The following is a 22,997-nucleotide window of genomic DNA, read 5'->3' on the forward strand; positions in this document are numbered from 1 at the left end:
CTGATAGGCAGCTTCCTGCTGGAAGAGAAATGGCTTCTACCCCTGGAAACAGGAGCACATGGTGAGCCAGAGTGTAGGCTGGGGGAAAGGAGACACAAGTCTGATGGACAGCTGTTGGGCCCATGCAATGAATTTCTGTCTGCTTTCCCACATTTCGAGCTATTTTTTGTTGAACCTTCTGCTGCTGTAGTACTTCTACTTTCTGTTTATTCATTTAGAAAAACACTACCAGTAAAAAATAATCTGCTTTAAGATAGATAAAGTTTCTGTTGGCCTAGGTGATGCGAGGATAGTTATGCATCCAATTCCATCCCAATTCCATCCCCACTTCTCCCTCTAAATACAGACAAGTCTTTCCTCTTTGTCTTCCTTATTACTCCTTTTGTTCCTTTATATCCTGTATCCTACGGTATGCTACCAAGATGTATGAAGTTGCTATGTATAGTGGGACATGTCATCTAACAACTGTCTAAAAGCTATCTAGGCTGCAGTTCTTGTAGATACAAATATTGCCTAAGAAATATTTGCTTTTTATTTTTATATATTTTTTTTTTCATTAAGATGCTGTTTACTATTGCTTACACTCAAACTTTTCAGAGTTGAACATGTGAATGAATGCTTCACTAAATGTCATGAATTGATTGACTTTTTCTGGAAAAGAACAGTAGTGACAGCAGGAAGCTGTTCCTGTTCTTTTAGGAATTTTTGTGGTCCTTCTACCTCTTATTTTAGGTTTACTGCTGGAGGTCAGTAGTCAGGAGACGTTTTCTGCACCAATGAGTAACTGAGAAAAATGGAGAGCTTGAAATAATGTGTCAGAGATAATAGGGATAATTTATTTCTTGATGGTAGAAAGATAGAAATTGATCCCTTTTCAACACTGAAAAAAGTTCAGTTTGCAGTTTTCAGGAAAAGATTCTTTTCTTGCCACTTGCTTCATTCTGAACAACCAGCTCTAATAAAGAACTTTCAGTATTTGCGTCTTTATGATTATTCGAGAAACACTTGCTCATTTGTTCTTAATAACATTACTGAAAAATACCAGTAATTATATAATAGCTGTAGAAATCACATTTTAGGTAAATGAAGAGAGAAATGTTTTTTTTTTTTTTTTTTTTTTTTTTATTATAACTCTCCAATTTATATGTAATTACCAGCTATAAAAGAACCTTCCTGGTATGCATAATGACCACCTTTTGTCCTTGCATGAAAAGTCGAGGTGTTTTCATTCAAGGTTTTGTTCTCTTCAGCTTATTCCTGGCTGGTTGGGGAGACAGAGGCAGCTGTTTTTATGACAAGTCATACAGCTCTTCCCCAGACTATTGAAAGTGTTGATTTGAAAACCAGCTGGGTGTATTCTTAGTCTGTCAAGCCCAGGCCATAGAAATAAGAATTCTGGGCAAGCTAGTTGAAAAGTGTTATTGTTAAAAAAGAGCAGTTCTTGATGTTGTTTTTTAATGTTAATAGAAACTAGCAATTATTAATTACCTGTAACTGCTATGATTTAAAAGTAATACAATAGAGAGCATGCAGAAGACATAAAGCAACATACGTTGTTTTTCCATTTACTTTGGACTCTGTTGGAGATTTGAAGCTCAATGGTCTTTTTGAATAAGCATATAAAATATTCTACAAGAAAATATGCAGGTCTAATCTTGCAGTCCCAGTTGTTACAATTATTGACTATAAGCTTTCTGTAACACGAAGATTTATAATCAAAATGAAATATATTTTATATATATGTTATATATATGTTTTTATATACATGAAATATAATTTTCCTTTCCTTGCCTTGCCTTGCCTTCCCTTTCCTTCCCTTTCCCTTCCCTTTCCCTTCCCTTTCCCTTCCCTTTCCCTTTCCCTTTCCCTTTCCCTTTCCCTTTCCCTTTCCCTTTCCCTTTCCCTTTCCCTTTCCCTTTCCCTTTCCCTTTCCCTTTCCCTTTCCCTTTCCCTTTCCCTTTCCCTTTCCCTTTCCCTTTCCCTTTCCCTTTCCCTTTCCCTTTCCCTTTCCCTTTCCCTTTCCCTTTCCCTTTCCCTTTCCCTTTCCCTTTCCCTTTCCCTTTCCCTTTCCCTTTCCCTTTCCCTTTCCCTTTCCCTTTCCCTTTCCCTTTCCCTTTCCCTTTCCCTTCCCTTCCCTTCCCTTCCCTTCCCTTCCCTTCCCTTCCCTTCCCTTCCCTTCCCTTCCCTTCCCTTCCCTTCCCTTCCCCCTTCCCTTCTCCCTTCCCTTCTCCCTTCCCTTCTCCCTTCCCTTCCCTTCCCTTCCCTTCCCTTCCCTTCCCTTCCCTTCCCTTCCCTTCCCTTCCCTTCCCTTCCCTTCCCTTCCCTTCCCTTCCCTTCCCTTCCCTTCCCTTCCCTTCCCTTCCCTTCCCTTCCCTTCCCTTCCCTTCCCTTCCCTTCCCTTCCCTTCCCTTCCCTTCCCTTCCCTTCCCTTCCCTTCCCTTCCCTTCCCTTCCCTTCCCTTCCCTTCCCTTCCCTTCTCCCTTCCCTTCTCCCTTCCCTTCTCCCTTCCCTTCTCCCTTCCCTTCTCCCTTCCCTTCCCTTCCCTTCCCTTCCCTTCCCTTCCCTTCCCTTCCCTTCCCTTCCCTTCCCTTCCCTTCCCTTCCCTTCCCTTCCCTTCCCTTCCCTTCCCTTCCCTTCCCTTCCCTTCCCTTCCCTTCCCTTCCCTTCCCTTCCCTTTCCCTTTCCTTTCCTTTTCCTTTCTCTTTTCCTTTTTCTCTTTTCCTTTTTCTCTTTTCCTTTTTCTCTTTTCCTTTTCCTTTTCCTTTTTCTCTTTTCCTTTTTCTCTTTTCCTTTTCCTTTTCCTTTTCCTTTTCCTTTTCCTTTTCCTTTTTCTCTTTTCCTTTTTCTCTTTTCCTTTTCCTTTTCCTTTTCCTTTTCCTTTTCCTTTTCCTTTTCCTTTTCCTTTTCCTTTTCCTTTTCCTTTTCCTTTTTTCTTTCTTTTCTTTTTCTTTTTCTTTTTCTTTTTCTTTTCTTTTTTTTTCTTTTCATTTGGACAGAAGGAAAAAGATTATGGGAATGTAAAACCATAGTCACCTTTCTGATAGAAGTGTGTCAGTTTTCAGGGGAGAATGGTACTTATGGACTTTGTATTTCATTCAGACTAGGGGAGTATTGTTAGAGGTGGAAAATCTAGAGATGTGGTTGCTGTAAATGATACAGCCATGGATTGCACCAAGACTGTAATTACTGGGGCAGAAGGAAAATGTTTGATGTAAATCTAGTGGAGATATGAGAGCTGGTGCTCCACAGCAGCCTGGTACACAGTCCCAGCTTGGAGGATTCTGTTGACTGAACTTGAGTGACAGGCAGCAGAGCCTCAGTCTTCATAGCCTACATTAATTTTATATGCTTCATTCACGTCATGTGAGAATGCCAAGCAACAGCATTCTCTTTCTTATCACTTATGAGATGGCATGATATTATAGGTACAGTGAATGACTGGTACAAAAAAGACACCTGTGTCTGTCAGCCTGTCATGAACCTAACAGCAACTGACGTGAAGTATCCACAGAATTTAGTGCACATAGAATTGGAAGAAGCATCACTGCCAAGAACGTCTCATATTCTTCTTCAAAAAGTAGGGAACTGAACAGACATTTTCCACATTTCAATGTCTCCACAGGTCTGATTTACTTTTGGCACAAATATTCCTAAGAAGATGGCCAACAGGAAAAAAAATCTTTCTATGGTGTTATTTCTTCCAAGTTGTAAATAACTGAAGTTTTCAATTAAGAACATGAGTGAGCAAATAATTTTGAAGCTTGACCTGGCTCTTCTGCTGTTCTCATGAAAATTTCCCTAAATTTGTGCTCTGAAAATTGCCCTTTGAAATGCATCATCTTCATTTTGTGCAGTGTGTTTTTTCAATCAGTAAGCAGTCTGCACAGCGTTTCATCAGCAGAGATTGGTGTTAGGCCAGATGGTCCTGAACTATCCTCATTCAGGTATGGACTTAGAGGTTTTGAAGTTCTGTTTGTTCAAGGGGTCTTTCAAAAATGCTAAAGCCAGTCCTGGATCTGAAACACTATGGTCTGAAAGGTGGAATAAACTCTTTTGTGAGCAGCACAACAGGTAAGATTCTGTTTGCCCATGAATTTTTATGCTCTTTCTTTCTCTGATTATCCCTACGCTCTCAATTCCCCTGCAACATTTGTAAGCTCACTCTTATTCCCTAAACTTCTCAGCTTACTGATGCCTTCTTTTTCCCCCTCATTATGTCCCTTCTCACTGACTCCTCTTCCCCAGCAGAGGCACGCTGCCCATGCACAAGTGTCTGTGCCAGGGGAACCCAGTTGCACCCTGGTCTCCCCTGTCTTGCCTGAACATCTGGTGGTGGTGAGAGCCACAAGTCCCCAGCCATGTGCAGATACCTACTTGGAAGTGAGCTCAGTAAGGAAACGTGACAAGTTAATGCAGTGGTCTGACATATACTGGTCAAAGGTGTTCTATGTGGGATCAGACTTGTAAGACAAGGAAAAGTAAGGAAACGCATCAGCTGATGGTGCTGGGTTGCTACTGATGAAATCGCCTCTCAGTCTGTTTCACCGGTTTTGGGCAAGGCTGATTCCAGCTCTGGAAGAACAGTGCTTGTCCTGCAGAAACATGCATCAATTTCTGCAAGTTTTTTAGCACTAGGAAGACATATAGCATATTGCAATATGTTGAACAAGCTTTTCAATACCTCCTGTGATCATGCTTTGCTATGAGTGCACAAAGAAATTTGGAGAAATGACATAAGCAAAAATGGGGGCAGGAAAATCAATCCGAAAAAATCAGATTATTCTATTCTATGGCACCTCTGTGTCATCTCTATCAAATACTTTATCTATACGGTGACTTCTTCAGCTCTGCTTCTTTAAAATAGAAATTTGTCTTTGTTGCTTTCCTTTAGTCCCTTTCCAGTCTCCGCAGAAAAAGACAACCTTGAAGGACTTTTGGCCATTTTGTTAACAAGCGTACAGGTGTATATTTTTTGCAAAGAACTTTAATGAGGGAAAGCTAAAAAAAAAAAAAAGGAAAAAAAGATCTGTACCATTCTTGTCTTTTCAGTACTAGGAGTTCTTTCTCTTGCACTACAAACTTCATATTCATAAATGTTTCAATGTTTTTGAAAATATACAGAAAAATGGCTGTGAGGGAAGAAGTGATATGCATACTGTCTGGGATGCAATGAGTGAGTGGATCACAGTTTGGCTTTTCGTAGCATTGAGAAGGCCAAAACCCCACCAGGTTCCCAGTGGATGCATCACACTGTTGTGGTGGGATGACAGGCTCTCCATAGTGCTTTTTCTGTCCTTGTCACTGCCAGCTCCATCTTGCTTCTATTTATATCCTTTGGTGGATTTTATACCCTGTGGTGGTAAAATTATTAACATTTAAGATTTGAGAGGTGTGGCTGAGTTTATCCTAAGAGAACATTCCATTCAGCTGAAAGCCAGCAGTCTGTAATTGTCTCCACCTCCCCACTTCTGAGCCACAATAATACTGGGTGTCCCACTCCTATAGGTGCCACCAAGATCCATCTCTCCATTTTGCCATGCCATTCAGTGATTCCTTCTTAAAGTTGTGGCAGTTAGTGAGATGTTTCAGGAATCCTTCATTCCTGGATGTTGGTACCTGGCCTTGCTAACACTGGAACGATAAAATATTAGGTGCTCTCCCTGCAAGGTACTGAGAAAGATGCAGAATTATGTGGTTAATGCACAAGATAAAAGTGATAATCTGTAACTATATGTGTTGTCAGCCTACTCTTGGTGTTTACAGACTGTTGTCTCAACATCTCCCTCAGAGGCTCTGCATGCATGCTGCTGATATGAAAGAGAGAGACCTGTCCTGAAGGAACCTGCAGGTGTTGCCACATGTGAAGACCCTCTGTGCTGAATGTGAGAGGGAAACATGGCAACCTTTTTTAGTTCACCTTGAAGCCTTTGGAGATGGGACAGAAATATTTGGCTATCACCAAACACCCAAACCACCAGAAGACAACACATCTAAATAGGGTTCAAATAATACTTTCTTTTTATCACACAGAGACACTTGCATTATTGACCATAAATAGCAAGTGAATAGTGAATATAACACACAGTAACTCATGTTAAAGCCTACAGGTAAATGACTGTCTTATTTGTAATAAACAGCTTTCTATTTAGTATACTGGAGTTGTTCCAAGGACGTCTTTTCATAAGAGAAGCAGATGTAGATGAAGTTTTGCACAATTTAGGCTGTATTTTTTTAAATAAAACATTTAATTAGCAGACATGAACACAGCCAGACACTTGAAATGACATTAAAACAATTGTTTGATATTAAACAGCACACACATTCAAATTGTGAATGCAGTTATACTGAAAAGCTTGAAAATATCAACAAATTGTGTTGTGTTTAAAAAAGAAGTTTTAATTTTCTTCCAAGGTTTTCTCTTACACAAATTGAAAGCTGAAAAAAAAAAGTTCAAATGAACACAAAAAATAAAAAAAAAGAGAAAGAAAGAGAAGAGATTGTTTCTTTAAATGCCAAGAGCTTATTAATGCTTCTTTCACTGATCAGAATAGGAATTCTGACCCATATTCTAAATACCATTTTGAATTGCTGTGCTCTTACCTGGAAAAGTTTGTTCACATCATTGTCAGAGAGTGTGATTCTGGATCATCTTCTTAACATTTTGAATACATTGAAAGAGTCTAAATAGTATTTGAAGTGAAAAGTTGGTAAAAAGAATAAGGAAACTCAGCTTTAAAGTCATTTCTGCACATAGCTGGGTGCTTAGGGACAGTTCCAACAGAGGACTGCAAAAACAACTGCTGCTTTTTCTGAACTGGTCTGTTGATTACATTGCAATCACCAGATTAAGACATGAGCATGTCCAAAAGTCTTGATGCTTTGGGATAAAACTCAAATCATCCTTTGAAGAAACTTGTTAGTAGAACCCTGACAGGTAACATTCTGGATGAAATCAGAGCATACATAATCCCTAAAAATATAAACTTCACAGTTTTCTACCATCATTTAGCCATCATTTCATCAGTCTTTGTCTAGAGTACACTTATATCCAATTACTCTTTCTAGACATCATGATTGTCATAAAAATGACAATGAATAGATGACTATATACAAGATATCACAAACCTACTCCCACAGAGTCAAAGTTATTTTAAATCAAGCTGAAAAAATCTAATTTGCAGCTGAGATCTCAGGCAACACTGTGAAGGCCTTGGATTTGCTCTGAAAATGCTTTTCATCTTATCAAACTGAAGAACACCCCAAAAGGAGAACTCTAGATGAAGAAGTTGGGTCTCTTACTGTGCCACCTGCATATAACATAAAAAGAGCACCATAAAAAGCACCCTTCTCTTAAGTCGTATATTCCTAGTAATCTTATACCATCACATACAGGATTCCTATTGAAAATCTTTTACATAATCACAGCCAATACAACAAGGAAATTATGGTTTGAAAAAATTTTCTTGACACCTCCTCCATCAACTTTGACACATCTCCTAACCTCACCAAAATCATAATCAAGAGCAAACTTCCTGCAACCCACCAAGTACCAAATGAATCTGTCCATGGCATAACCATGTGATCCAAAACAATAAATATGTGTACAAGATTTCCATAACTACTATAATAAATGTGTCTCACAAGGCAATTGCCAAAACCAGGAGTCCTATACCTGTGTATTGCTCATGTAAGATTCCTATCCAATATGTCAAATACTTTAACCCAAATTATTTGAATGAAATCAAGAAATCACAACAAATAAGAATGAGTTAATTAATACAGAGCTGAGAAACATGTAGTTACCAAGGAGAGATTATTTTCATGGAACAATAGTTACATCTTTGACATTTTAGACCTGATTTTCAAGCGAAAATAGGATTCTGTTGCATTATGGACATCACAAACATGATAAAAAACAGAGCTATAGAACAAGGTAATACTGTGACTTACAGAGTTGGACAGAATGAAAGAGATGGAAATGATGAAGACTGTTGGTGTGCATGTCATTCTAGAAATAAAAAGCTAAGACTGGTTGAGAACATATTTTCTGAATGTAACTCAATCCTTTTAACTAGTTAGACAAGGAGACAAATAATGGGAGGTGCTACCTTTGGAATAGGGTGGTGATGTTATTAACAGGAGAGAAAGTGAACTTGATAGTCTTTGTGACAGAGTCATGGACATAGAACTAGATAGTTATTTGCCACTTGTAAAAGATTAGTGTTAGGCAGCTTATGGATAGGATTGCAAATGTTTTGTAAAACCTAACTGTTTTCTGGTAGCTTTTTAAATAACCATAAGATAGAAAGAGGAAATAGATCAAAAAGAATCTCACATAGCCCATCTAATAGCTGAACCACACTTTAGAGCAAGTGAGTAATATAATTAATATTTTATGTAGTTGAGATTAAAAGTTGAGATAAAAACAAATAAGCAAAGCAGTACATTCAATTTCAACTACACATGTTTTCAAAAGTTGCTAGTGAACTGTTCTTTCCAGTTGCTGCTTTTAAAACATGCACACATACAACTGTAGACTGGTTGTGGCCATGCAAAGGAGGGGTGGTGGGAGGCACCAGCACTGAATCACAGTACAGAGGAGAGCACAGCAGAGCCTGTATGAAACCACACAGCATGGGATTTTCAAAACAAAGCACTCATGTGGCAAAATAAAGGATTTAAAACAGAAGAGTTCATGCACATATTACAGAAATTAGCATATGTAGTACCATTTTCACACTCAACCCATGGGTTTTAGAAAGAGCCAATTATTGCCAGCACCTGCTTTGGATAGCAGTTTTGTCTCAGATGGCCAAGAGGTCATGCAAAAGAGTCAGGAAACTTATGATTCTCTTTATGAAGCCTATCCCAATGACATGGTGGTTTTGCTCCCTGGCTAAGGTGAGGGACGAAGTGGAAGAGATTTGGGGAGGCCATGGGGGTGCTTGGGAGGGTATTGCACAGTGATTGCACTCTGAATAAACCACTGGTGGACTGTAAAGTCTGTAGAATGCAGCCTGGGCAGGAGCTGTGTGGTCCATGCCATGGGACAAATGTTGCACTTGGGCAGTTGTCCTGCCAGCACATACTTGGTGGGAACGCAAGTTCCCCTCTTCCTTTGGCCTCATACAACAGCACCTACAGCAAAGGCAGCGCCAAATAAAGATGATTGTTGCTGACCAAGACTTGCATGTACAAATCTGTCTCTCTCTCCTAGCACCTACGTAAGTGGGAGAAGACCGATGGACAGCAGGAAAATGCAAACAGACAAACGTCTTCAGTTTCTGAAGCACAGACTAACAGCAAAGGGAACAATTACCACAACAGAAATTGGCAGTAATTTTTTGGCCACACTGCATGTGTCCTTCAACATCTGGGAGCTAGTTGGATATCTAATGATCACCCTCATGGGGTGCTCAGTTATTCACTTTTTACCTTAAGGGTGGCTAGTTTGGGTTCTGATCAAGCAGATTTTGAAAAACATCATTAGCTGTATCCATGGAGCTAGGTACAATTCTTCATCTTTACATACTCTTTATTATAGTTTGTAGTCATACTTACTTGAGTGAGTGTTTCAACACAGAAAATTCAGGTAATCTCACTCAAGACACTTCTTTTGTTCTGTCACATTTTTTTTTTCTGTTGCAGAATTTGATATTGCAAAGGTGTACAGCAAGAAAAATTAGGGGATTGGTGTAGTCCACCTGCCCCTCAAAAGAAAGTCTGCAAATGGGTAACTAGGGAATAAGAACATCCTGGTTTGAAAAGAAACATCTTTTGCTATGATGATGTGTAAGAAATTGGCCATGTCTGCACCAGCAAACCATACGGGAGCACGGTACGTAGCCTGGTGCTGCTGTGTTGTGATCCTCTGTGTGGCCCATGGTGTGGGTGCTGCCTTGTTCCAGACACCACAAGAAGAGCAAAGAAGTTTCCCACTGAGCAGCCTGCTGTCAAACCCCCAGGCAGCCTCACTCAACTTGTGAAGACCCCTGAAAGTCATCACCTCACTGGGCTACCATGGTGACACAGGGAAGACCAGGAGCCATCGCATCTGGGAGTCTTCCTCTTCTTGGGAAGCAGGAGGCAACACACACAAGGTGTGCCTGCAGGCTGGCACACCCTATACTGCCACAACATATATTTGTTTGTTGTCAAACACATACCAGCTCACTAATTACCTTGAATATTTCCTGCATCCTGTAGCTAAGTTTTGGATGAATGTTGCAATTTTCAAGTTGCTGTGCCACTTAGCCCCCCTTCATTGCCTGACCTTGCTCTGTTTTACCTGAGGTCAATAACTCCATATTGCACAGGAAAGTTGATTCGTCAAATAATTTAATCACCTCTTCGTATAATGATAGAGGAAAATTGGCAGAGGAAGCTTGTTATCAGTCTGGGGTACTGGTAAGCAGTAATTATGTGTAATGAGGCTTTTGTCTTGCAGCATTCTGAAGATCATCTTGAACTGCTCCTCACGCTTTACCAAAGGGACTGTCATGTTGAATTTTCCTTTAACATTTTCCCCACTCCCTGAAGAGAAATTATAGGTTGTTAGCTGGAAGCTCATTTGAAGCCTCAATTTTCTTGAGTATCCTGCTCTTGTGGGGAGTACCAGGTGTGCTCAGAGACTGTGGCCTTCAGGTTCAAACTCAACTGGCATTCTACAAGTCTTTTGATTTTTTTTTCCTTTCTGCTGAAGAGGCAGTGGTTGTCTTGACAGCAGGAACAAAGCTTCATCCTTGTACTTTGATATGTAGCAAGGTTAAAATAAAACCAATATAAGCTTTCGAGAAACTGAGCATTTTTTAAGACAAAGGTTTTAGTAAAGGCTCTTGTGCTGATAAGATATATTAAAAATTCTTGATTGTGTTCAGGACATTTTATTACACTGTTCATTGTAGCCTATGAAGATACCTCCCAGAAAAATGTATGCTCAGCAAGGTGGTTTGTGAGGTCTCAAACAACCCAAACTCCAAATGATGTTAACCTGTCATATCTCAAAGCACTCAAGAAATTAGTTTTGCTGAAGAGGAACAAACACTGAAAAATAGCAAGATTGTATTAAAAACACTAAAAAGAACGCTGAAGAGACAAAACAAGTTTTTGAAAGAGAAAATAAGCACTTTGCCTTTCATTGTTTCTTAAAAAATCCTACATCAATGATTTCTATAATGCTGGCCAGCTTTGCAGGGCCATCATGTTCAGCTATTCTGTACTGATAAGAAGGTCAACATAGCATTGTCGGAAAAATTCTAAAACCTATTTATGACACTGAAGTTTTTGAGATTTTTTTATAAAAATGTAGCACGGCCTGTTTTTTTTTTTTTTTTTTTTCAAATTAAAACATATTTGTGTTTCCTGTGGAGCTATAGCTGCACTTAAAAACTTTTGGTAAAGGCAAAAGTTAGATATTGCTCAAGTTCATATGACCCTATGAGTTCTTTTGCCACATTGCATATGATTTATGATTTTCTACTTAACTTGGTATAGTTAAAAATCTCACAGAATCATAGAAAGGCAATCTCTGTGATTCCAGCGATCTCTGGAGGTCACCCAGTCTTGTGAAAAATAGATCTACATGGACCTGCATATGAAACTCTGTGTTTGTACAGGAAGGTTTGCCATCATTGCCAGTTTTCTGCTCATTTGCAAATCGCTCAACGAAGCTGGTGCTCGACTCTATGTACCTGCAGTTGGGAGGAATGGGGAAATGAGCACAATGTTGCTTATTGTTTCAGATATACTTTCCTTTTTATACATACTGAAAGACTTGTCTCATGCTTATAGCTGAATTTTAATAGTAAGGTAAATGAAAATGAAAGACCTACAGTAGTAGGTGTAGGTTGCCCAAGGATGAGCCTCTGCAGAGGAAAATTTTCCCATGCATACCTCTGCACTGACAGGTCTCTGTTCTATCTTTCACATTAGGAAACACATAGCCAAATTCAGGGCCTCTTTTCATTGGTTTGGCACACAGGCCAAAGTAAAAAGACAAATAGGAAGGGTGAATCTTTAAATCTTTTGCTGATCTTCTGTTTAGACAAAATGAGCATGCAGGCAACTATGAACTTTAGTCTGTAATGAGAAATTAACATAGTGGATGTGCAATACCTTAGAAAGAAGATTCTGTCTTAGAATCCCATCTATTTATAACCTGCTGAAACAAGTATAACTGCCTAGTAGAAGCTAGATTATTTTCTATTAAATGGAATTTCAGTTAATAACCAGCTTAATCAGTGCGGTATATAATTTATTTTCATTAGGCTCTATCAGTTTCCTGGGAAACAAGGGCTAAAGGAAATTCAGCATTTGTAGGATCAGCCATCATTTTCTGAACTGTATTTTTAGACTTGTAATTCATATTATCTCAAGGAGTTTTTCTTTATGTGACCTCTTTGTAACTGCATATAATTGTCTTAAGGAACACTAAGAGGGAATATATGAAATCTCTTGCTTGCTCCATGGAGAACTGGGTCACTATATTAGCACAGCTTTTTCTTGTACATAGCCATGTCTATTTTTCATGTAACTATTTGAAAACTCATGACACTACTTTAAAGTATTAGCAATCAAAATCTAATTTGCTTTACATTAATATATAATTAATAGGAAGATCAAGACCAGATAAACAGATAAACTGTTTAGAGATGTACAATTAAAAAACAACTACAAAAAATAGTTAAGAAAAAGTTAGTGGAAGCTTTTCATCTATCAAAAAAATGTACTAAGGCTCTGGATTTGGCTATAGTGCCAGTAGGAGCCAGAATCTGGGATTATTATCATATGCTTCATCAAAGTGGCAAAGTGGTGAAGGTTTATACAGCTTTATAACAAAGGTTTTTGTTTCCTCAGAAGAAGAATTCAGTATAGCAAAGAGTGTACCACCTGACTCCATGGAAGATGGCTGTTTCAGACATTTCTGTGCCTTGTAAGTGCTATTTCGCCCTGATTTCACATGGGAAAGATGTTGATATGATCATGTGAATATATCTGTATGTACGTTCTCCCTCACGACTTTTGAACCTATTAGTTGATTGTGGCCAAATTCAGCAGGATGGATAGGTTTGAAAGGTATTTAAATTCCTAAGCAACCCATGAAAACAGGCAGTTGGACAGGGGAGAGCATTTCTGACCTGGAAGAGGTTGCAGAGTGATCTCACATGTCTCTGGGCACCAGGGATCCTGCCTGGGTAAGGGCTGCTCCCAGTGCCTGCTGCTGGCAGAGCTTCAGCTGGAGCTGCCAGCCACGGGACGCCAACATCTGGGTGACTCATCCGCCCTGATGCTTACAGAAATGACCCTTTTAACATCTCCGAGGTGGGAGGGCAGTGGGTGCAGCTCATGGAGCTCGGAGCGTGAGGCTCCGCCAGCTGGCTGTGCAGCATGGGACTGGGCAGGGAGGCCAGATGTGCTCATGCCGCCAGCTGTGCTCACGCTGCCAGCTGTGCTTGCACCTCCAGCTGTGCTTGCACTGCCAACTGTGCCTGTGCTCTAGGGCAGTGGGTGGCTGAAACCACAAGGCTTTACCTCACAGGCTGCCTGACCCTGGGTGGCTGGGATGAAGGCTATTTTTACCTCTTAACTTTTACGGAGTTCCTCGCATTCCCCTCTAGCATCCCTACCTTGAAGGTGCTGTTTGCACTTCTTCACAGCCTTTTTGCTGGGTGATTGCCTGCTGTTAAACACCCAGGGTTATCTTATGTTCTCTATTTTGGGCTCTCTCAAACCACAGTAACATGTCTCCTGTGGTGGTACTCGTTCAGTGGTGGCTGGGTTCCCTCCCCTGAGTTGTAGGGTGCCCCTAAAGCTTCTGACAGCAGCTAGACCCCATGCTGAATGAAGATTGTGCCATAACGCTGGCTAATGGTGCAGCAGAGCATTTGCCCATCTCTCCATCTGCTTGTCAGACCTTTCCTCAGGCAAAAGCATGCCAAACACAGCTCTTTCTGTAGCTCAGCAGTAGATGGCTCAGCCATCGCTGTTACTTCCATCACTTGGCACTGAGTTATGGCACAACTGCAGCACTCCCATGGCAAGTCTGCTTTAATCTATTCCCGTGCAGGATAATAAGCACACACGTGAATAAGTGAACAGTTGCCATTTGGCATCAACCTTTGCTTTAACTTTTTGTCTGTGTTCTCTTGCTAGACACCAGGACAGGCAGGCAGACCTCTCTGCTCCTCTGTGACTCCTCTTAAGGCTAGCTTGCCTGTGAAAACCAGTTATTTTCACTACAGCTTTGACATGCTGATAATGGGCCACATTGTCTTCTCTTTCCCAATAGTGTGAAGTAATAGCAACTCCTCTGGCTGCAGGTAGATGTAAGAGGAAGGATGTTCAGGCTCTTATTCTGTCTGTATGAAAGCAGTGATGCATGGTTGATTTCTCCACACAGGGAAAGCAAAAATGAGGGAAAATGCTTTAACTTGATTGCTGTTTTGGATGTAAGTTAGTGATACAGCATGCAACACAGGTTTTATATTGGTTGTAAATGTGTCTTGTATACACACATGGGGTCAACTGGAGCATACCTGGGGGAATCAGGGATGAACCTGTGCATGGGATGCTACCCCAAGTTCCCTATTACACACTGAATGCAAGGTGCCTCTGGCAGAAAGAGCACAAAACGTTTCCAAAATCATCCAGGTGTGTGCAGGGATATAAAAGTATTGGTGGGGAGAGTGGGGACAATACCTAAAGAGATACTGATGTCTAAATTAGCTGCAACAGGCCCTCTGTGTAATCAATGGAGGGAGAAATAGGCATTCCTAGGATATAGCCCTTTGACCTATAGTTCATGTTAAGGTGAGATGCAATTTAGAAGTGCCCGTTTATTACTGTGGGTTATACAGTTTGGGTGACTAACTGGGATGTAGATGGTTAAAAGTGTAGTGGTCTCAGGTTAGGTGACACGAAACCACGCTAAGATGCCTAATCACATCCTTCTGGCCATTTTGAGTCCCCCCTTTTGTCTTTATGCTATGGGAGCTAAAAGAGACTTGTTTCCTGTATGTAATCAGTGGTTCTGGGGGGACAGCTGTTACATTGCATCCTACTTGAACCTATTTCTCAGCTGCCTTCCCCGCCCACTCCCCAAAGGTTCCTGAAGTGCTAGGGGGCCACAGGAGGAACACACAGCAAACCTATGTACTCTGCCCAATTTGCAGGAGGGAAAACTCTGCTCATTCTCACCCTAACCCCCCCCCCACACACACACCCCAGCATTGCACCCCAAAAAGTGTGCAATGCCTACAAGAGAATATAAATCCAAGAGCTTCTGAGATCAGTCTCAGCAAATTAAACAGGTGATTCTGGCACAAGGAAAACACCCCTACCAGCACAGCTGGTAAGAAGAGTCTTATTACCATTACCTGTATTTGTAGGGGGTTTACCTGAGCCTCACTGAGCAGCCACAGGTATAGACATAGTCTTTTCCTGCTACTTGTTTTGCTTCCCAACTCTGTAAGGTCACACAGGGGAAAAATAAATGGGCGTGTGTCTCTTTTCTGCAGAATGATACCCCCCTCTTCTTCCTGCATTTGAGGACTCAGGATGTGTATTTGAGCAGCCTAATTTTGCTTTGTGCTGTTAAAAATTATTGTGTTGCTCAAATATCAGGGTGTGTAAAAATGAGTGTGTTCATTGTGGGCTGCACTGGACACATATGCAGTTAATAGCCCATATTTATATGAAAATCATAGTAGAAAGAGGCTTTGCAACTATGCAGCTACTTTCTCTGTGAGTGTTCTTGAGTTCTTGAACAACTTTGCTAATTTCTCAGCAGTATATTCATAGGAAAGAGAATAGAACAGAAGACTTTTAGCTGGAGCCTATTATGTGTTTTTCCATCTGTTTGTGGTGAACCAGAAAGAGCTATGTGTTAGGTCTTGCCTTATGGCAAATCCTGATCTGCAGTTGCTGTTTTCCCACACTTACTTAAGCTTCTCTGCACATCCCCGTACACAAAGCAGATGCCGGTACCACAACAGGGCTGAGAGGCTCCTTCTGAGTGTGAGATGCTTTTATACAGCCAGGTCCTTAGGACTAGCCTCCAGCAAAGCCAACCGACCAAAAAAAAACCGCTCACAGTTGACATCAGATGATCTGAAACTGGTTTATCAATTGAAAAGGAAAAAAACAAAGGCAACAACAACAACAAAAATGTAAAAAAAAAAAACAACACAAAAAAACAACCACCAAAAAACAAATCCTACGAGATCATCAGTTGTCTGCTGCAGCCCTTCTGGACTCAACTTTTGGGGACAGGTTTTGGGAAGGGAAATTAACTGCAGAAAGTGCACAATACTTTTTCTATTTACAAATGCCTAAGAATGTAGCAAAAAGCAGTGGTGCTGAGGAGACCTCACAAGGATTAAATAACATTTTTTCTTTTAAAAAAATCAGAGGGAATAAAACAAGCACTAAAGTGTATCTTTCCCTGCAATGACGGTCATTGTTCCCTCTCCCCAGGGCTGAAATTGTGTCATAATAAAATAATTGGGAGTATGCCATTAATGTCAATAGGGCCAGCATTTCACCCCCGTTATTCAGACATGGGCTCTCTCTCTGGCAATTGGCCCCATCTCAGACTTTTCTCCAGGGAGCCATTGTCTTTGCTTTATATCCCAGTCACCATGCAGTGCTGCAAAATGTTGATTAGGACGAGACAGACTACTCACAAGAAACAACAAAGTTGATAAATATATCATTAAAAGACTAAAATTGTCTTGTACTTTCTGTTTGTTTATTTTTCTACAGAATTTGAAAGTTTTCTGTAGCCATTTGGTAGCTTTTGAGGGTGGGGTGGCTGAAATTTTTTTCACTTACAACATCATGAAAATTAAGCTCATGGTTCATTTTGAGAGTTACTCTTACCTATAGGACAGTTAAAGTATCATAATTCATAATCAGAGCCTTTTTGTACCTATACAATAATCTACCATACAAGATTAATTACTGTATTTTAATATAAATAACACGTGTGATACATATTTTTCTTACACATTGGAATTACAAAGTAACTTGTAGATATTTATATTCCTAATGACAGAACATTCACAAATATACATGAATTTAAAAAGTAACTGATTTTGCTTCTCATCTTTTCCACACAGATTTTTGGGTCAATTTCTGCTTCCATTGTCTCAGAAACTAAATTATCATTAACAACATATTTTTACATAGAATAAAGATCTATATTACTACACATCTTGTTTATCTCAAGTAACTCAATCAATAGTTGCTAATAAGTGTTTTACCAAAACAATACATTGAGATATTTAATTTCTAGGAACTAATCTACATAATGCACACTTTGAGGACTTAATTTTGGCCTCAAAGTAATCTGCAGCAAAATCCTAGTATATTTATTTCTGCAGTACTGGAACACGTATGCATATTTACATGCACCCTTTCAAGATTCTACTGAAAAGCCTTTACAGGTCAGCTTTTCATTTTAAATTGGGCTACCCATATTTGTGAATGGAGGTTGACGTAATCTGGCAATATAATCATCTCTTTCAATTTTTAGAAGTCTACTCTTAGGTTTAGAAATCCACTGAGCCAAAAATACATAGCCCAAATTATCTTTTTTTTTTTTTCCCATATCTAGAAATTCTTGAATATTTGTTTTTCACATTTATCAATTGCTTGGCACCACTGTTGCTAAAGACAGCATAAAATCTTTCCAGTCTCCACTTTAAAATATAGATATAAGAAGGAAACCATGACAAACACCTTGCCTTTGTGGTAACATTATTAGAAGTCTAGCAGAGGTCTGGGTCTACAGCCCTGAGAATTTACTTTGCACCAAAAGCTCTTTGAATAGGTAATGAATACTCACAAATGAGAACCTATTCAGACAGTGTGCTATTGAGTCAAGTTCATCAAAGTTAAAGTAGCACCTATTTTCTGAAAGCTGTAGATGATTACACACTGGTCTAACTTCAATGAGTTCTGATAATCATAATTTCCTGCAAAAGAGTTAATTAAATTATGTTTTGCCTTGGGGTTCCTTTTCTTACCATTGAGATTGTAAAATACTCTATTATGTTGTAGTCCTGCCTAGCAGATTCTATTTAAAAGAAACCAAGCCAACTACCATACTTGTTACATAGAAATAACTACTACTGGTTTGTGTCTACTGATTCTTTTAATTCTTAAAATGTACCTGACAAAAATGATTGAGGGACAGCCAAACCACATCCTGCCTTATCTCTGGGGGAGCTCCTGGGGAACTCGATCCATCCCCCTCTTCCCAGCACATCACACACGATCCACTTCACAATACAGAATGGACAACACTGCCTTTACTTCTTCTGAAGCTTATGGGAACCCTGCAAGTCTGTGATTTAATGGAGAAATGGATTGTACCAGCTTGGTGTAATTTGTTATATTACTTGGCAATCATTTAATCTCATTCTCAAAGTGTGGTGATTTTCAGATTTTAACTAATGAGAATAATGCAAGAGAATCTTTGAGGCCGTTTCAAGTTGTTCTCAATTTCACAGCACAGGAAAAAGAATGAGCTCAAGTTTTGAGGAAAAGCTATCCGTGTATTTTGCCTAATGATATTGATCCTTAATAATTTAAAATAATATTGAAGACATTTGTTTTGCACATTTAGGGTTCTAACGCAAAACCTCAACCCTATTCATTGCAGATGGGGAATTAAAGAATGGATTCCCTCGAGTACATTTTGTCTTCAGGGTTTCTGCTATCACCAGAGCTTCACTGGAAATTATATTAAGGCTACTAACATAAAAAAAAAAATAATTTTTTGTTACAATGATCAGGAGTGAAATTCATTTGTTTTTTAATCACATTTTTTTTTCCTGTCTCATATTTACATAGGTTTCAGGAAACAATGAAAAAAATATACTAGTATTTGCTGTGATAACAAAGTAGTCTTCATGTTCTAGTGAGGGGGCTGAGATCCAGTGAGTCATGTGTTGGCAATAATGACTAATCTGTTACTAGCAATGTACAATTTTTGAAACATGCTTATAACATGTAACATAACAAAATTGTGTACCAGTGGAATTAAACTAATTCTATAAAGAAAACAATTGCTATGGCCAGATGCATAACAAAATCTGAGTAAATCCCAGCTTCTGATCTTGTTCAAACACTTGATCTTTTAACTTATGGGTTATGATATCTTTTGTCAAAGCCCTTTGATTGATTTATAGTTCATCTTTCCCCATCCACTGTACTTCAGAAGTTCTCAGACTCGAGTGGCAGGGGATTACAGTAAATTATTTGTTCATCTACTAATCCTGTGCAGTGGTCAAATGAAATTATTGTATGCTGAAAATTAAATGCAAATACATCAGATATGTATATGTAGTCCAGTTGCTGCAATGGAGAGAGAAGAGCTGCTCTACTTTCTGGGGAGACTAAACCTAGCATTAAGCCTGCATCTGATTTATTCCTGAACCTTCCAGAACTCAGAAATTTCACTGCCTCCCGCTGCAAAGAAAATGTATATATTGTAATATTTGTTTTGAAAATTTATATATTGGCTGACCATATGAACATGTTCTCATTGCCTACTCAGGCCTTTGAGCAATTTGCAGCCTTTTGTTAGCAAATAAAGGCTCTCTGAGCCTCCTGCTTGAGCACCGAGTTTACCAGCTGCTATCCACTACTAGACCTCATTAGGGGCCTGCTGTTCTGCTGAGAACCACACCACATGCTACACCCGGCGTTGTCTGCATATTAGCCTGTTGTTGCTCCTTAAATTACCAGGTACAAAAGGTTGCTCTATTTCTCCATAGAGAACTACCACTCTTATCCTCTTTGGAGAGGCTCTATATCATGATCTCTCTAACTAATTATGGTCTGCAGACAAGCCACAGGTTGTTACAGAGGAATCGTCCCCATGGTTGATATCAGTAGTTTTTTTTTGTTTTTTTTTTTTTTGGGGGGGGGGGATTAAAATTGCTGTTTCTCAGAATCAAGTCTCAGGAAAAACAACAAAACCCATACATTCTCATTTAAATGTTTAAAAAATGCTTCTTAACATCAACTCTCATCAAGAAAATTTAAAGGTATTTTATTTCTACATTGAAACATTATTTGTGAAAACATTTTAAAAATTAAAAAAAAAAAAAGAGTTTATATATATGTGGAAAAAATGGAATTGCTTTCCATGTGTCTAGAAATAAGTCCATTCTAGTGACAGTCACAGGTAGTTTCATAAAAGCCTGTTTGGACGTGGGTCATTTCCAGAAAAAAATATTGACCACGACAGGTCAACCAGGAATTAGTCTTTTTTACTTATCTGAGATACAGGCCTGATGGATTTATGGAAACATATGGATGAGTTAGAGAGCCACCTCGGAGACAGACTGTAATTTAGTGACCTGCTTCAAGGCCTGTGCAGAGGAGAACTCTGCTTCTGCAGTCCTCATTGGAGCTTCCCAGTGAATTATCGGTCCTCAAGTACTGAACCAGGTTTGTGGCATCCAGGGGAAATTTTTCTAGCTTGATTTCATTCATTTATGATGGATTACTTCTTATCTGCTACATAGAATTATTAGATATTTTTTATTTTCATTCCCAGACGTATGATGTCCATGTCTGAATAAGAACTATTTGCATTTCTAATAAGGCAGAATATGTTTCATATGTTCCACAGATATCAGATATTGATCCAAGACCTTGTCTAGCACTGAGAAACACTCAACTTTGAGTCTGGTCTTTTGTGCAAACATCATTATACACTGGTGCCAGTAAAGAGTTGCTGCTTGCCCGTGATCATGAAAATATTTAGGTATAGAAAACATCAATCATGTGGTCTCTCCTGCTATTCAGTATACAGGGGTGACATGTACTGTATTGAGCTGATCTACAAATGTATTCTGGCACGTAGTAACATTGTTTTCTTTCAATTTAGAATAGGAGAGAGACATTGTTGGAATCTTTTGGGAAGATCCATTTATATGATCCAGTGACTGTCAATAGCTCTGTTACATGTCCTGCCATCTGTTCAAAACCCAAGAAAATCCAGCTATCCTTTCCTCCAGGAGCTCACAGCAGTATCATAAGTATCATATGATACACATGAATATATAATACACAACAAACAAATGTTAGAGAAATCACAGTTACAAGGAAATATTTTGATTCTGCATGTTTAGCTGTATTAATCACTAACATCAGACGTTCCTGTAGTCCTAAAAATCTGTTAGTGATTGTGTAGTCTGGCACCTTGTGTACCACAGATCCTCAACCAGTAATAAGTAATTAAGCTTGTAACAACTGCTTGAACTATATCATGTTTCTGAGAAAGAAGTACAGTTGTGATTTGTGGACTTTAAGTGATGAAATTTGTCACTGGAGCAAACAAAATTTGCTCCCTACTTGTATTCTGAGTTGTGCTATTTTACCTTCTAACCACTATACCTTGACATGAAGGAGCTGCATCCTACCAGAAATTCCTTCTTTGAATGTCTACTTTACTTTCATTACAGCAAGCAAACCAGTTCTGTATGTGTGAGTTGTCCAAGTAATATTCCCATTGCAAATTTTATCATTGGCTATTTTATAATTTCTCCTTATAATTTTAGCTCTGTTAATAATAAATTCCTGTAGCACATTAAAATAAATATTCTCTCTAGATGATGATTTCCCATTAGCAAATATTTTTAATGTCATATTACTAGCTTTTTGTCCATTTTACAGACTAAGCTATTTTTAATATAATTAAAATGTCATGTTGAAATAAGTTAGATGGTTTGTAGGAAAACTCAATTTTCAGTACCAAAAATCATCTTACATGAAGCAACTGGTGTACTTATGTATAATGAAACCTACTATCCCATAAAATCATGTTTTACACTGATTACCTTCCATACTTGTTTCCTCATGGTTTTGCTTAAAATGGATGTTTGACTTCTGCTGTATTGTTAGTGGGTGGTCTTCTCCTACAAGTTTTCCATTTGTGAGCGTAACTTCCCGCCTTTGGATCTTGGAATTTCCCTGGTATTCGCTTAACCACTCAAACAAATTTTATTGACTAAAAGATATTCCTCATTTATTATTCTAGGTGAGTTATTTGCTTAGCTGACTACAACCATTCAAAATGCAACATGTTACTTTACATTTTTTTCTCAGTTGCTGGTGGGAGATCAAACATTTCATTTATCCATGTAAACTACACTCATAAACTACAGAAAATCTAATTTGTATAACATAAAGCCACTGTTAATTTAATTGTAAGTATATTAGGTCATTAGCATGTAAACATAACCATTTAGTAAACCATGTAGCCCCAAACACTTTATAGACTACATATCAGTGGCCAAGTAGGTCTATACTTGGGCCATATTCCAAGTTTTGTTGGTTCTCTCCATCACACTGGGGCAGCCCACTATCATTTTTAATCATATTTATCCTATTATTTTTACCAACCACTTCATGAAAGTAATTTTAGTAAGGCATCATTTGGTTAACTGATCATTAATCAGTTGATATCTGCTACAAAAATATTTTCTTCATTATAACAGATGCATTGGGGATTTTACAGATTATGCTTGTACTTCCTATATTTAAAGAATTGTCCTTAGCTCTTGACAACTCACATATGTGCTGTTTTTACTGTTAGCTTTCTATATAAAATACATGCAGCTATGGAAAGTTATAAGAGCCTTAGTGACCTGAGGGAGGGACTGCAGGTCCACGCGTATGTAGCCTCTCCTATAAGCTGGACTTCCTTGACATTCCTTGTGTCTCAGATGTCATCTTTCCAACTTTTCATTAACTATAAATAGTTTTGAAGGATAAGATTGCTATTGCCTTAACATCTCTTCTTAACAGGGAATGTTGTTTAACCAAAAACCCCTAGATTGGACCTCTCCTAAAGCAAAGACAAGTACAGCATCAGAGATGAAGAGGAGATTGACTACATCTCCAAGACCCTGCAGCTACCATAACCTAATCCCCAGCTTTACCAAAGTAGATGCAGGCAGTGTCTGTGCTTATGGGACCTC

This window comes from Cygnus atratus, chromosome 3 (assembly GCF_013377495.2).
Source record: "Cygnus atratus isolate AKBS03 ecotype Queensland, Australia chromosome 3, CAtr_DNAZoo_HiC_assembly, whole genome shotgun sequence".
NCBI classification, from domain to species: domain Eukaryota; kingdom Metazoa; phylum Chordata; class Aves; order Anseriformes; family Anatidae; genus Cygnus; species Cygnus atratus.